Consider the following 17833-nt stretch of genomic DNA (forward strand, 5'->3'; position numbering starts at 1 on the left):
TGATGGGATTGACGCTCAGTAAGGGGGAAACAAACACGAGGGGGGGGGGAGACATGGACCGGCAACGGAAGGATAATGTGTGGGATTTTCGATGTTGTACAAATTGTATTAGACGCAAAATGAAAGCAAACAGAAGGCTAATAAAAATGTCCTATCTCCATGATCGCTTCAGATTTGGAGTCGAAGGAAGTGGTTGATTCGATTACGATTGGAAAGAGTGACCGCTCGCGATCATGTTGCGTTTTTCTTAATCACCTATCGGAAACAATACCTTCATTTTTTCTGCATTAATATGGAATTCTGATCGAACTTCATTTGATTTTACACACTCAGTCGAGTCTTGTCTATGGAGACCGGCCTTCTGATTGTCAGAAAAGAAGATTTTGACATATTGAACTGGCAAAGAGGACTCGGTGAGAAACGTTGGTATGACAACTTGACAGAAAGACACTACCAATAGGGCGAATTGGAGAAGCTCTTGGGCATAGAGCAGCCCGGATTAACTCAAATACGTTTCTGATGGCTTGCAGTGGTGTGTAGGGACCGTCGACTCAGACTGCGGTCTCAGTACGATCGAAAACAGCCCATAAGAAGTCTGTTTGAATTTGGTTCTTGAGAGGCATGTATTTCTGTTTGAACTGGACAACCTTTCAAACATGTCACGCATTTTCCAATGTCTTTGTCTTTCCGTCACTGACTCCAATAAAGTTATCATGAACTTGAGAACGAAGTTGATGATCAATTATAGTCACAAAAATAAATTGTGAAAACATAAATATGAGCTTATATTATGCTTCTAAAGGTGAAACTGACGCTAGAGAAGTGCAGGTATACGTTTCTTGACAGACATATACGTTACATGTTCTAAATCCGCCTACGAGGCCTGTACTTTACGATGGTCTTTGGAAACATTATCATCAAGGTATGGAGTACCAGTATCGATTTCTAAATTACCATTTTCACTCGTCTGTTTCCACAAGGTGACATGCGTACTGTTTAGTGACAACTGGAACAGTTTTACATGGACATTGAAAGTACATTAGAACTGTGTGTGTTCAAATTGTTCGTATTCTCTTAAATAGGATAGTAAGGGTAGGATTATCCTTCTAATTAGGAAAAACTGAAATATGAGACGAAAACGTGCGAAATCATATTCCGCACAGACAATGCTAACCGTGCTACGAAGAGTTAGTAGAGATTAGTGACGATATCGAAACTGAGGATTTAATCCTTCATCAGATTTAAGAGAGTATGTGATAATTCCTGACTCTTAAACATGTTTTGGAACTGGTCGTTCTATTGTAAATATTGGTGAAATCCTGTCGTAAATATGTCCTTAGCTCCTATATTCAGGACACCAGACATAACCATTCATTTTTCTGACTGCTCCCAAGGATGTAGGTGCGTTTAAATGGATTCTGAACTTTACACACATAGTGCTTGAAAAAATACAGACTTAATTCATGGTATTAAAAGGGGGTTACCTGATTAATGGTATTGTCTTGTGGTAAATGTATTACGAATTCTCGAATGTTATTAATTATCCATATTCAGTATTTCAAATTCTTACCGTTTTTAATGTTGTGGCATGCAATAATTAATATGGTATACATGAGTCGTGCTATACGCTCGCAGTATTGGTTCTCCTTGGACATGTACGGTGTTAGCTTTCCGGTTGTGTTTCAACTGTTCATGAACACCGCAAGTATCACGTATGAATTGAATTCTCTCCACATTAAGACTCTTTACGTGCTCATGGCGATTTCCTAATTCTTTACCCACTTTCACAATGGTTACAAAAAAGTGCAAGTTTATATCTTAGTATCTCATTAATACAAGACCTCATTTAAGCTTGTACAGTGTTCGTCCATCGTAATGGGTACAGTATTTTATTTGGAATAAAATAGTGATCATTAGCATGTTAGATAGAAATATATAAGTGCAGAACAGCAAAGTGAAGAAACTTTGGCCCGTTATGCCTCAAACCTAACGTTCTGTCGAAGAGTCATATCGGCAATATTTCAGATATATCGTGACTTAAAAAAAGTATAGTATTTAAAAGAAAATTATAAACACTTTTTAACGAATGACACATTTCAACTAGACTATGACAGATATAACTTTAAAACTAGTAATTACATCTAAAACAGTTTAATTATAGAAGACATCTGTGTGATTGATGTAATACCTTCTGTAGAGCAAGGTCAAAGAGGCAATGTACATGTGTGACTGTCCATTGCTGGAATGACAGCAATAATGTAATTATTGATGTAATCAATGAAATATAGATGCCGTTCCATGTTAACACTATGAAAATACGCCAAGGTGGTGTAGTCTTAATAACACTATCGATCTGTTTCAATATACATTTCAATACCACAGAAACTACAACACGCGCTACGTTGTAAACGTAACATCATACATCAAGGACACAGTACCAAAGATATGATGGTATTAATCTACTATAGTTCATGTGATATGAGGTACGTCATGTGACACTGCTTGATAAAGTCACGTTGTTGTCGGTTACTATACCATGTGCACTTTTCTGTTCCTTTCTGAAGAGCTTCAGCCGCTCCTGGTTTTGTTCTTTTCTGCTGTTCCGTTCTGATCAATTAGTCATTAGGGCTTTGTCTCTCTTATTGACTTCCTAGACATTAGATGGGACGGGATTAGAGATGGACTGTGTGAGCTGACACGGGAATAAACATGAAATAATCGCGATAATATGGAGTGAGTTTGTGGCGTGCTGTCGTTAGACATATTGATAATATTGTAAGGACGGCAATCGCGGCGTGCATGTCAGCCCGCGGTTCAGTGTAGCGACTCACTTCACCTACACCCACAGAAATGGTGGGATATGGTTTTGTCAGCACACCTGACCCTGTCACGGGAATGTGTTTAATTTAACACAGGTCATCGCATATTTGAGAGGTATTACTAATCAACTGCCAGAAGAACGTATTCGAAGTCTATACCGCTGTTCAGTGTAGCGACTCGTCTCCTACACCCACAGAAATGATGGAATGTGGTGTTGTTAGCTCACCTGACCACGCCACGATAGTGTCTTTAATGTTGCACAGGTCATTGTATATTTGAGAGGCATTACTATGTAACTGCTGAAATGACACAGAAGAACATTATATGAAAATAAGTGTATTTTTGTAACCTCGGCAACCCCTGTTTCCCGTTCTATCCCCATCTGAATGGGCCCGAAAAATGCCGAGCGGGCCAATTTCATATTTCATGTCCCCCCAACTCCCCCCATGTTTAAATGAATTAGCTGAATGTGAACCTGGCGTCTTGCATTCTGTTTGTAATGGGAGGAGGCGGTGGGGACAGCAGGGGACCCCACGTATACGCACATAACTGATAAGTACATATCAGGTTTGCATTAGACTGGGTATTTGAAGTCTTTCCATAATTATTTCAAGGGCGCGTAGCATTACAATTGATTACATTTCCGATGTCATTACTGCTACCCGGATTTATTTCCATAGCAGGTATAAACATACAATGTCCCATGCTCTTTGACAAGATGGTCGAGTCGATTTACTTCTCGAAATAAGCTGTGAAATAAAATACTTCACGCGAGAGCGTCACAGCACAAACATGCTGTGCACTTCAAACCCGTGTTGAATGGAAGGCAGGTGATACCACTATTGAAAGGTAATAACGCATTTTGTCCGCGTGGGTTGTGAGAGTTTAGGACAGTGGGGATCACATGTTTTCCCGTGGGTTGTGCGTGATTAGGGTAGTGAAGAGCACACGATTTCCAATGGGTAAGTGAGGACTGTTCTGGCTTAGACACAGGGTGCACGTTTCCCAATGAGTATGGGCTGTTCTGGTTTATGCATCGGTTGCACTTGTTATATATTGGGTAAATTCAGACTGGTCGTGGGTGATTAGGACAGTGAGGAGCGCATGTGTTCTAATGAGCAACGAGGGTAGCATGTTTTCCAATCAGAAAGTGTAGGTTTTGCGGCGTATGCGAATCTAACTCTTTGAGGTAGTGGGGTGATGGGAAATTTATTCGATCAATCCAGTGAAGGCGTGGGGGAATCTGTTGTGCCTTTGATGAGTTAGTGACACGCTGATGAGTTTCGAAGGTGAGTTATAACTCAATCACATGTGATACCGCGCTATCGACACTAAGTTTGTTTGAACTTTGGTTGGTGAATACATGGCGCGAAGAGCAAGGTGATAGGACCCTTTCCATGTGTGCGACCAGTGACCACCATATTCGACATGTACAATGTTTTGTAGAATTGTCAGTTACGTTTCATATAGAACAAAATTCATATCAACCTGACAGAACATCGCACATAATAAGAAAATTCCCTGTGGACAGTGTTTAGATTGTGTTCAGAAACTTTAAGTTGAGTCTCACCGTCAGTTCTGCAACAATAGGTAAACATATCCATATCCCATACTGTTTAAATATAATTTTTACATGAAATGATGTATTGTAAAACAAATGCTTAAAACTCACATGCAACTTAAAACACAACTTTGCAGATTCTGATACCTTATGGTATGAACATACCGAAATAAATCATCAAAAAAGTCACTTCAACCTGTAAAGTTGATAAAAACGCGATGAAAAAAAGCCTGCGAAATCGGAGTTCAAACGATTCACTAAATTTCCCCCAGCGCTGGGGGAGAGAGTGGTTTCAACAGCTGTACTGCGCTGCGCCCACAACGCATGCGCAGTGAATAGGTTCGCGGAACTTGAAACAGTATGCATGCCGGGAGTATGGGCTCGTGAGCAGTTGTCTAATCATGGTTGTGTACACAAACAAGTAAATAATCTACTCGTTACATAAAAAAAAGAAAAAACACTTGTTGACTGTGATAAGCAGTCTCTGTAAAGGAGAAAGCTCAATGTCTGGTTTATTGACACCTATATGTCTGCCTGTCTCTCCGCTAAAGACAATATGCAATACACAGCTTCAATCCTTGACCACATGCAATTTGAACTTAATACTTATCAGGGTAAACGCCATAAACAAAATAAATAGATTTGTGACTCGTACACCCGAGTCCTGTCTCTGCCACATTATGTATTTAGGCAGGTGTGATACTTGTACACATGCCGTTTTGTATGTCTGTGGGTTGCAAACAAACTACATCCATTTTTCTCGGATGACTGGATCTGACGGAAACTGGTGCAAACTCTTGTTAGTTTCAAGTCCTGTTTTGTACTTGGACGAATGGCAGTTTTCAGCCACGCAGTAGTTCACCATCTCTACTGAGGTGATTTTCTATTGGATAAAACGCAAATTCAGAGAATATGTATTTTCAAAACCCAACATCTCTATATACATTCTTTATGGATAACGACTTCTTCTCGTGTATATGATTTTGTCTGACAACGGTATATGAACCCATAATGAACGACGCATCAAGTACAATAAAGGAAGTTATTATCCATAAAGAATCTTACTTTCTTATGACTCGCCATACTTCTAAAATGCCAATCAAACAGATCATGTTTCTGTACACACAATGAGCCCTCAGCGTATCAGCAAATGAGCCAGCCAATCGGAAGCCGTCGCTACACTTGAGTGCACCCCCACCCGCTATGACTGGGTTCGGTCTCCCGAGGGCTTCGTTTCGACGGAAGTAAGCTCAAGTACAAAATATTGCACTTTTGAATCGCGATTGTACGCTTATTATTTTGTTTATTTATGTTTTACAAGCAGCAATGTATATTATATGTCATGAATAAGTGATAATTGTGTTTTAATTATGTTTGATATTTTGGTTGCATGTGACCTTTAACGTTGAAAAGAGTTTTCTTTTAAGGTCAATAAATGAAACTTGTCGAATTCTTAACAGTGAGTGAGTGTGTGAGTTTAGTTTTACGCCGCACTCAGCAATATTACAGCCATATGGAGGCGGTCTGTAAATAATCGAGTCTGGACCAGACAATCCAGTGATCAACAACATGAGCATCGATCTGCGCAATTGGGAACCCGGTGACATGTGCCAACCAAGTCAGCAAGCGTTAGTCGCCTCTTACGACAAGCATAGTCGCCTGTTATGGCAAGCATGGGTTGCTGAAGGCCTATTCTACCCCGAAATCTTCATAGGTACGAATTCTTAACAAAACTTTAGGCCACAACGCAGCTGTCCTCATGCACGATATTTGCATATGCTATTCAGCAATTTCATGCATGATCCTCGTGCAGTTCATCTGCACACGTTTAGCAGTTGGTTCCCCCAGATGGAGAAGTTCACCTTCGATGTAACCATGCACACGCACGCACACACATGGGTTACCTCTTCTGGTCAACCGAGGTTACGTAGCAGTCATGGTGTGCGTGTCCGCGCGCGTGCGCGCGCGCGCGTGTGTGTGTGTGTGTGTGGATCACAGGTGTTGAAGTATGTTATGCCATACTGGCATCATCCGACACTTATACAATTTGTGACATATGAAGATTCGGGTTAGCGCCCTTCAGTGACCCATGCTAGTCGCAAGAGTCGACGAACGGGATGGGGTCGTCAGACTCGCTAACGTGCTTGACACATGTCATCGTTACGCAGATCGATGATCATGCTGTTTTTTTTCCACTGGAAAGGCTGACCCAGACTCGATTATTTACAGTTCACAGACTCATAGCTGGAATACTGCTGAGTGCGGCGTAAAACTAAATAGGAAAGATACGAACTATTTGCAGAAAAGTTGAGGATTTTGGCCGGACACCATCCACTTTTTTCTTGTATAATTGCATTTCCTTGTGAATGTAGAGAAACTATACGCGATAATCCAGGAACCCAGCATACAGTTTTTTTCAGTCACGGCACTTTGCCGTGCAGACGTGTCCTTTTGGCGTGAGGCACTAGCCAGTCCCGGGTTCGAATCCCAGGTTTCTCTTATTATGACGATTGGTTCGTCGGCACCATTCCCGAGGACGACGCCGTCTTCCGTATATGAAGTGTAGAGCACACGTTAGAGTCGGGTTAATCCTGCATAAACATGAAGTGTGATTATTGGTTTGTACGTATTCCCCAGGAGAATTCTTCAATGACCAATGCTTGTCGTAAGAGGCGCTAACTTGGCTTGAGTAACACATGTCACCGCGTCCCAAATACGTCAGCCAATGCTCGTGTTGTTGATCACTGAAATGTCTGGACCAGATTCGAATATTTACAGACCGTCGCCACATAGCTGGAATATTGCTATGTGCGGTGTAAACCTACACTCACTCACAGGTTTAGTTGTTGTTGTCAATGTGCATCAACTTGTGTCGTTCCCCGTCATTAGCCTGCCATGTATATCACAGTGCCATTTACAAAAAACCTCACCCGAGAGAAACAATAAGAAGGAGAGGGTAGATCTACAGTCACAGAAATATGAATATAAGACTTATAATGCACTGTGTTATTACGGTATTAACATGTGTTATTACGGTATTAACTACCAATTAATTATTAACTCTCGGAAGCAAGGTTGCACACATCATAATATTTATCTTCAAACTAGAAATGATCATTGAAGCCGGGTCTTCAAGCGCAAAACATTAATTGGAAAGAACCACAGTTTCTAGCAACTTCGCTCATTTCGTGCTCATAAGCCTCCGACAAATACAATTTCTGACCATCTAAATGGCATGAAATTCACGCAAAAATAAAGATCTTTTCGATCCGACAAGCAAAACATCACAAGTACAAAAACTATTTTTGGCAATGCTCATTAAACCTTAATCCGCAGTTGCATATGAGCTTGTGAACAGGGATGTTTGTTGAAATATTAAGAATCTTATAACGTGCATTTAGGAAAAAGTTTAATGGACGATTTCAAATTTTCAGTTGACGCTCATGATTTCCCCGCGGTCAGTTGTTTCCGTTATTATCAGCGTTCATTTCCTTGGGTGGTAAGCGATACATTACAGACTATTTCGTGTTGAAAAGTAATAATATTTTCGATGAAACGCTCTCACCTGTCGAGGGAACGCTAATCACAGGGTCTCATGACTTCACATATCAAAAATACAAGATTAGTTTGAAAACAGGATTCTCGCAAACGTATTCGTACCCTCAAAGTTAATGAGGGAATTCGCTGAGAATTCAGAGAATATATATGTAATAATAAGATATAAGATCTGGCACCTGTTCAATCCATGGTTTTTCAAAGTAAAACATTCTTCACACGTTAATGGGAACAGGTTGCCCACTGTTCCAAGGCAAGACATTTAGCTGTGTAGAGATTTATCCTGTAAGCTCGAGACACCAATCACCACGTGCATTCACGTCGTTGATCATGTAAGTCAAGCCCCATATTTTACTGCGTGCGGAAGAGTAAGGTAAGGTTTTACACTATGTGCATCATTAATCCAGACATTAAGCTATGGCGAAGAGTCTTGACCGGGGCTTAGAACGATTGAAACTAATTTTTGTACACTTTCAGAATAATTTGTTTGCATTAAATGCTAAACGAACACATACTCGAAATTATTATTAATCGTTGTGAATTTCTAGTCCGGCGTGGGTGACGATACGACTATCGTATTATATGTAGTCATGTTGCATTTCCTTCAGTATATTATAAAATTGTTAAAAAGAACGTAATATGTCTTAGTTCAGTGGTGGTTTTCGTACTATATATAGTCATGTTGCATTTCCTTCTGTATATTATAAAATTCTAAAATAGAACGTAATATATCTTAGTTCAGTGGAATTCCACTGTGATCAGAATTACCACCTTGTTGTATTTTCTTAAGACTTCTCGGCTGGATATCATGCTGACACCAAGAAGCGTCAAACAAGATTAGAAGACGTAAGGCACGGGAGTTTGAAATACAGTTGTATTTGGTTCCGCTCTAAACATATAAACCGTAATATTCAGGACTCTAAGACAACGCACGATAGCAAAGCATCCTACTGTCAATCTGTCGTTTCCATATATATTGATTTTCGGATTTGTATATCATTACGATACATTTCCTGCACCGTTTGTATTCCTGTTGGTGGTTGTAAGGGAATAAACCGTATCTGTTTCTCATTCGTGATCAAGTAACCTTGTAAACACGACAACTTGAGGTTTAATACAATAGACGATGCCAATAAGAAGTAGGCCATCGCACCAACTATAAGACTCGCTTGCGTTTTAAGAACGTAAGAAGTTATATTAATCAATAAAGCTTCTCTGCAGAAATCACATTGGAAATGCAACAAACAGTACAGCTTTGGAACACATACTCACACATACGCGCTGTTAACGTTGTGACACAAAGTGAATAAATCAGTGTAATCAGTGGTGGTTATCCACCTTAGAGGATTGCAATGTACACAAAGCGGGAAAAAATGCAAAAAAGTAAGACATGATCAATCACTGCGAATCATATAGGACATCGGGTGTTCCTGGAAAGGTCCTTTACAACTGGGTAAGCAATGCAAGTGGACACCGTCGTCATCATCCAAATTCACAACTCTCGAATAACCACATGCAGAATAGTTTGATTTTGTGCTTGTCGTTTAACGCCGCACTCGGCAATATCCCAGCTGTATGGCGGCGTTCTGTAAACAATCGAGTCACACAATCCAATGATCAACAGCATGAACATCGTTCTACGCAACTGGGATACCATGACATGTGAAAAGCAAGTCAACGAACCTGACCCTCCGATGAGTACACCAGTCATGGGTTGTTAAAGATCTATTCTATCCCGGATCTTTACAGGTCATATACAGATTCTACACATGTGAAACCTATGATGTGAACGTGAACCATTCTTCTACCCGTGAAGGTCCGGAGCAGAATAGGCCTTCATCAACCCATGCTTGCCATAACAGGCGACTATGCTTGTCGTAATAGGCGACTAACGGGATCGGGTGGTCAGGCTCGCTGACTTCGTTGACACATGTCACCGGGTTCCCAATTGTGCAGATCGATGCTCATGCTGTTGGTCACTGGATTGTCTGGTCCAGACTTGATTATTTACAGACCGCCGCAATATGGCTGGAATATTGCGGCGTAAAACTAAACTCACTCACTGAACCATTCTTAAGACGTTTGGGAGAGCATGTTGCTCCACTTGTATATTTCAACTCAAGGCAGTTAACTGTGTAAATGGGAGTTCTGTTTGTGCGACGCACTCATTTGACTGCTGGAATAACCGATGTCAGCATCATACCTTTAATAAATGTATCAGATCGATACTCAAGCCGTCGATGTAACGAGCTCAGCCTCTTCGCAGTGAAAACAAGCAAAAAAAAAAGAAAAAAACCCCCAACAACAACAAAAAACAGACGCCTATGTGACGAATGTTTACAAATAATGAAGGACCAACACAACAAACATTTATTTCTTCTGATATAGAATTAATCCTCAAGATTGTGTCCCGGACTTCTGTAAACCTGTTTATATGGTCGTTACGTAAACACTGGTTTGCTGGTGTTTTTTTCATATTGTGCAACACTTAAAATGGTTATAATACAGGGGGACGTTATATTTGCTTTTAATACTTGTCTGACATATGTCACCTCTGTACGGGAAGAAAACTTGGTGGATATCAATGCAGAGAGTCAACCGGTTATTCTGGAGGACTTCTACTTACGTATATGTGGATTTAAGACACCACTAAAATTCTATATCACCATAAATTTATTTTACCAAATGAATAAAATAAAATAGGTTTTGTTATCTTACGTTCATAACAGAATAAACACCAAACGGTTCAAAGTTACACAGTTACGCTATTGCTAAAGATTAATCCGTAAGCTGCAAGTCAGAGTTGCGAAGTCCCCATAGATCGAGTTGATCACCAGTCTTGGAATAATAAGCCAGAAACAGGAGAACCTCCTTTCTCAGATCGCACCAAAATCAGAACTTTAGCGGCGATCTATATATAACTGTATGTGCAAAAATAGCTGGATGAAATTAGTTACGAAACTAATCATAACATAAGAGGCTGACACTGGGAAGTGTATTTTAGATAGGTACGTTTACACCAGCCTTTGCTGAGATCATCAATGGTAAGTATCTGTCGTGCTTGAGGATTTACGGACATTAGCTTCAAACAAATCTACCGAATGTTTTATACCAGATCGGTTTGGATTGGTTTATTTGTGCTATATTCGTAAAAGCCTTAGCCTTCACATTCACTTTCGATTCCCCCTGTGGGCAGAGCGTTTAACAGCATTGGCATGTTGATCAAATCGGCACAAAAAACTCACTCGCTGAATGTTTATTTCAAAACATGCTAATTCATTCAGATTAAAACTTTCAAGTGTAATGGAAGCGACGTTCCTGTAATACTATCCTTCACGACAACATCCCATATCTAATGCCTAGACGAGAAGGTTTAGTATCCTCCGTAATTCAAATGCTGGAAATTGGTTCGTGATATACGTTAACGGTAATGCACGTTTATGCACGGCTAATATGACTCTATTACAGAGCGTTACAATCAGCACACACGTCAGCTGGAATAACCACCACACGCTGTAGAGAGGACATTGCTGCCAATTCAATCAGTGGCATTGTCCAGGCATTATCTCATTTGCTCAGCAGGTCCTCTCAATTCTTTGTCCGAGCACCTGGTGCGAGCATCGTGCTCGCTACGCATCTTCTCCTCATGCTCCAAGTATGTCTCCCTGCTGACCAGTTGAAATGCTCCTAATTACCCCTTTGCAACTCCAACAGATAATAGCACAACTGTCCATCCATATTAATTTCAACAGTTCATAGACATCAACAACACGGTGAATGGAATTGGGAAGAGGTAGGGTGTGGAGGAGTTGAATTGATAGCTATCAGTTATGGATGTTTTGCTACAGGGTACTTGTTTATGACATATGAAATGGAATGTATCAAGTGAAACAAAAGGACAGGCACACAAGGACACGTAGACTGCATAACAATGCAAACATTACAATCGCGCATTTGTGCGGGTGGATAACGTTGTTGCAATTTCTCAAAATTTGCCAATCAAACAGGAAATGCCCTATAAATAGTGCCAAGACATGATTGTTGAATATATATTGAATTGACTTTGACTACAGTTGCATATACGTCAATATACCTGCCACCAACAACTATTGTCATTTCAGTTTGCTCTCGTTAAAAGCATTTTACTCCGCGTGCCTTTATGAAAGGGTATAGAGAATATTTTATCCATCCAATAATTGAAATCTTGAAGCACAATGTTATTTATGCCTGCGAAACACTGTTCATACTTTAGTAGTACCGTTCTGAACTAATAATGACCATGATACTGCATTTCCTAACCTTCTCTAAAACATCAGTGAGAATCGTCATTTCTACAAGACTGTTGATGGCAGTTAAGCCTCCGATTGTCGACTTATTTTAGACGTTGCATGATGAAGCATCGCCTCAATCCTTCTAACAATCTTTCCACTATAACCTTCTTATATACAAGCTTATCACATATACCTTAAAAACTGATGTACTGACCTATACAGCCGTGCTTATAATTAACGTTTAGTATAATTCCGCAGAGAATGTAAGTATGTAACGTCAGAGAGCGGTATCGCGTTGGATTGTAAAATTTAGGTGTAAAACGTAGCATTAGTATCTCGGCTCCTAGATAGGTTTGCAGCAATTCTTGCAAAGGGGCGATTGACAAGGGTTAAACTAGGTTCATTAAGCTGACTACATAATTAAGTCCATGGATGAGGTGCTCATATTGCTTATGTTTATCATAACCTTGTAGTATGTAGTTTTGCTGGTGTGTATGTCTGTCAGTGAATGGTACTGTTGCCAAGAGAACCTCACATAGTGAAGTGTTTCAGCTGAAAGATCAACTGGAGGAAGCAGGTGGTTAGCCTTAGCAAGTGTATTTCACAACACTCATACGTCATTGACGCCTAACGCACTCTTCATGTGTGAAATACTTCCGCTTTGTTTGTGATGATAATCATCTATGAGGTCCAAGTCATCGACATCGAATTCCTTAGTTAAGAAGGAATTACATGTTGTTTTCCTTTAATATACATGTACATAGAAAGTACATTCCTAAAATTCAGTATTTATCACATGGGAGCTTTTACTTTATGACATCAGACAACTATGTAAAAAGTATCCATGACCAAATGTTGCAAGGAATGTAAATGTTGTTAACGTTTTACCCAACATACCTATCATATTTCATTCCTGGTTGTTCATTCTATGTAGTTAGAGAAGCCCAGATGCAGATGAAAAAATGTGCAGAATGGTATTATTCCTTTGTAATCTTTTACGTAGTGATTATTGCTTTATGATGGCGATACAATTGGAATGTTATTTACCGATTTTACTTTATTCGAGTCAATCCACAGAATGACTGAGTGACTTGATATTTCAGTCACATCGGCAATATTTCAGCCATATCGTGACTAAATCAAGGTCATTACATTAACTGGTAATTAAAGTAAACTATAGGACTTACACTAACTCTTCAGCTATTGACGATTGTACAAAAAATAACCAAATTTATAATCACATCCATCCATACGCCCACAGCGTAAAGTGCTCATATAATGATCTATTACTGGTCTTCAATCAGTAAGGAAAGGGAGCGATACAGTTACAATTTGTCGCCACTTCGGCAATATTTCAGTCATTCAGTCAGTAAGTAAAGACATAGTAATTAATGATATAATGTGAAGACCTGTCGGCGGAGGACAGTAAAACCAAGTAGTATATCACAGTAACAACAAATAAACCTGCAAATGAAGACAATATAGTGTAGACGAAGGCTAAAGATCGCCAATAGCCAAAGGTAGACCGCCACTCTAGGGTCCATGGGGACTTAAAGCACCTTTGCCACCTGCATGGACCCTAGCTGGATTTTCACCATCCCCTCAGCCGCTGGCGATTGTAGGAAAGCCATTTCGAAAGAACAAATATACTATCTTTAAAATGAGGTAATCAAACTAAACTAACTGAATTATGAAAGTTATGTACCCTCTCAGGAAGACAATAATTTTACGATAATTTAGCCCCATTTGAGGATACGGCCACTAACTATACCAGTTGCTAATCAATACTACCAAATCATTAAAATACATCTATCTTCAGCACATATTAATCAAAATTCAATCATCAAATCAATACCTTTTAAAAACCCAATAATTAAATGAGAACTAACAGTGGTAAAAAGATCCTTAACAGTTTTGACACTGAAATATTTATCCCTTGTGGTAGAGAATTCAACGCAGTCAAGCAGGACGTGCTTGGCCATGACTTTTGACGGGTATGCATATGTATATCTTGTGCGACCAATGAGGTGTCGTCGCATGACGACCACTTCAAATCTGGACTGACAACCCAAGTAGCTATACCCAGTGTAGGGTTCTGTTTCATGTAGTTTATTTATACCTACTTGGGTGTCTCACTTCTGCATCAGACCACGGGTGTAAGCTGTAATGCTCGGTTTGAAGTCAGAATAAGGAATAAGAAGTTGTGTCACAGATTTGTTGAGTGCTGCCTTTGCAGCAAGATCGGCCAGTGTATTCCCAGAAATGCCAGCGTGGTATTGGCCAATAGCAAGATCATTATATTGGTCAGTAATTTCAGTTTTAATGCTGATGTTTAATCGCCTGGAGACAAGAAGGAGGGTCTGAATATGTTGCTTATATTTAGGGTTTCTTTGAGTATATTTACGAGCCGTTAATATAGCGTTTGCTTCTGCTGTGAAAATAGAACTACTATCAAGAAGATATTGTTCCTGATCCAGTGACAGTGGCACAAGCTACTGCGCCACCGTCCTTGGACCCGACTGTAAATAAGGATTTGTAATTGTTATATTTGCTTTTTAATTGATGATATTCTTGTTTATATTGTAAGTCATTTGTTTCTGACTTTTTAAATGCAGTTAATGTTAGGGCAACTTGTGACCTAACCAATTGCCAAAAAAGAGAAGAGAGAAGACGGGAAGGAGATATATTATCCAGCTCAATGCCGGCAGCAGTAATGAAAGGCTAATTCTCAGTCCAAGAGGCGGAACAAGGGAAGATTTCTTGTTGTCGAAATCTTTATAAAGAGGATTAAAGACACAGTGGAATGCAGGATTAGACTCGTCAGAATAGAGTTTCGTAATGTATTGTAAAGCTAGTTTTATACGTCGTTGAGTTAGAGAAGGCTCATCTGCCTCAACGTAGAGACTGTCAACAGGAGAGGTTCTAAAAGACCCAAGACAGTCTTAGGCCGTGGTGGTGGACAGAATCAAGTTTTAGGCTACTGTTGCAGGCTCCACCACACACGATGGTGCCATAATCAAATTTAGATCATACCAATGATCCATATAGGTGAAGGAGGGTAGTATGATCCACTCCCCACTTTGAACTGGTGACAAACTTTAACAAATCAAGTGCTCTCAAGCATTCAACTTTGAGAGATTTAATACGTGGCAATGTTAAATGGGGAATAAAAAATTAGACCCAAGAACATGGCCTCCTTTACAACAATTTTGATGGGTGTGCCATTTATAGGTAGTTCTAGGTCCTTATGGGGTTTATATTTTCTACAAAACTGTATACAATTCGATTTCGATTAAGAAAATGTAAAGCCATTTTCAAGAGACCATTATTTATTTTATTTGAACATAACTGCCACGACAAGAAATATTGCAATCATCCACAAATAAAGACCCATCAAATGAATCAGTTAAAACTTTCGATAAATTATTTATCTTGGTACTGAAAAATGTGACAGACAAAATACTGCCTTCAGGAACAAAACCTGATCCTGATTGTAATGATCAGACAAGGTAGAACTAAACCGGACTTGAAACTGTTTGTCATAAACTGAGGCAAACAGTCTCGCCATCCAAAGCCATGTAAATGGTTTAAAATGTCATATTTCCAGGCTGGTTATATGCCTTTTCTAGACAGAAAAGGACAGACACATCGTGTTGTTTATTAATTAGAACGTTCTTAACACTTGATTCCAAACACACTAGGTGATGGACAGTACTTCTATTTTTTACGGAAACCACATTGTATATCTGTTTTAAGGTTATTTGTTTCCAAGTACGAAACAAGTCGATTATTTAGCATGCGTTCCATGGTTTTGCAAACACAGCTAGTTAGTGAAGTCGGTCAATAGTCGGAGGGATCCGTGTGATAACGTCCAGGTTTCGATATTGATACTAGTATAGCGTCCGGGCATGCAGAGGGAATTTTCCCTGACGTCCAAATATCATCAAAAATATATAGGAGAGTCTCTAAACAGGATTCTGGTAAGTGCTTCAGGAGTTGATAAGGCATGTTGTCAGCTCCTGTAGCAGTATCATGAGCTCGATCAAGAGCAGTATGGAGTTCATTAATAGAAAATGTTTAATTATAATCTTCCCCTTATGTTTGAACTGAAGTCAACAGTTTTCTTTTCTTGTTTTTTATATTGTTGGAATTTAGGCACATAATTAAATAAGGAAGGGTCTTTAGCAAGAGTTTCAACCAGTTTATTCGCAATATCTGATTTATCGGTAATTGATCTCCATGTTTAAGATTATGGACACTGGATTTAGTACCCTTACCTTGAATTTTCTGGACCATGTTCAATACCTTGGACATGGGTGTCCGAAAATTTATTTTGGATACATAATTTTGCTAAGATTGGCGTTTAATCTAAGACACGTCGCGCTTTATCATTTAAAATTTTGATTTTTTTTAAATTATTCACCGAGGGATGAAATAATGTTCTGCTTTTTCCCTTGCCCTCCTAGCTTGTTTGAATTCATCGTGGAACCATGGTCTCCCGACATCAGGGACGTCAATAAAACGACCAGGTTTAAGTTTTGCAGCACATAAATCATTATCTGAAAAAAGGTCCCCCAGTTCTTTACCTTTAGCATTTGTATCTGCACCACTCCAGAGTGGATTATGGTCATTTAAATCTCCCATGATAATGCAGGGTTTGGAGAATTGGTCATGTAGAAGTTGAAGAAATGTTGAAGGAGGGAAAACGCAACATGTAAATAAATTCTCCCTGCAACAGCCTGCAGATTAGTGAAATGTGAAACAGGGCTATGGATGACTTTCTGTTTGATTAATTTAGGTTGGAATATTCTCCAGTGGCACTATCGCCCGGAGGGGAAAAACAATCATATGCATGAAGATGACGAATGTCAAATGCATCTGTCTCTTACAGATATGTCTCCTGGAGACAGGTCGCTTAAGGTGTAAAATCATGGACTAAAAGTTGTGAGTCATTTAAATAATTCCTCAGTCCTCTGCAGTTCCACTGTACAATGGTATTGGAATAAAGTATCTTTTGGGGAGATTTATTAGGGATCTACCCATGCACTTTTTTGGAGGGCGACAAGCTATGTGCCCTTGAAGGAAAATTTTGGGAAACACCCATATCCTCCAGTGAACCATATTTATTATAGGGCGTAATTTGAGTATCTTTGATACTCGGTCGCTGTGATGTTTTGAAGAAGACTCTAGTCTTGGTTTAGGTTTACTGTAACAGTTACTGACCTGTTTGATATTTGCACATGGTTGAGATGATGATTTCTTCCGTGCTGCAGATGAAGCGTGATTACCCATTGATTCAGACTGGAATTGAGATGTGCTTGGAATTATTGCAGCTGTTTGTGTGGATTGTTCCAGTGAAAACTTCTCAGGAGTGTCAGTTTTCACCCATGTCAACTTCTGGCCTAACTAACTGCCAAAGAGGAGGAGAAAGCAAAAGCGAAGGGGATACAGTCTCCAGTTCAATGCCGGTAGCAGAAATGAACTGTTTAATTCTGTGTCCAAGAGGCGGAACAAGAGAAGACTTCTTGTTGTGTAAGTCCTCATAAAGGGGCTTGAAGACACAGTTATATACATGGTTAGATTCGTAATAGGGTATAACTTAGTAATATACAGGGGTGCAACCCAC

The sequence above is a fragment of the Haliotis asinina genome, chromosome 9 (assembly GCF_037392515.1).
Source record: "Haliotis asinina isolate JCU_RB_2024 chromosome 9, JCU_Hal_asi_v2, whole genome shotgun sequence".
NCBI lineage: Eukaryota > Metazoa > Mollusca > Gastropoda > Lepetellida > Haliotidae > Haliotis > Haliotis asinina.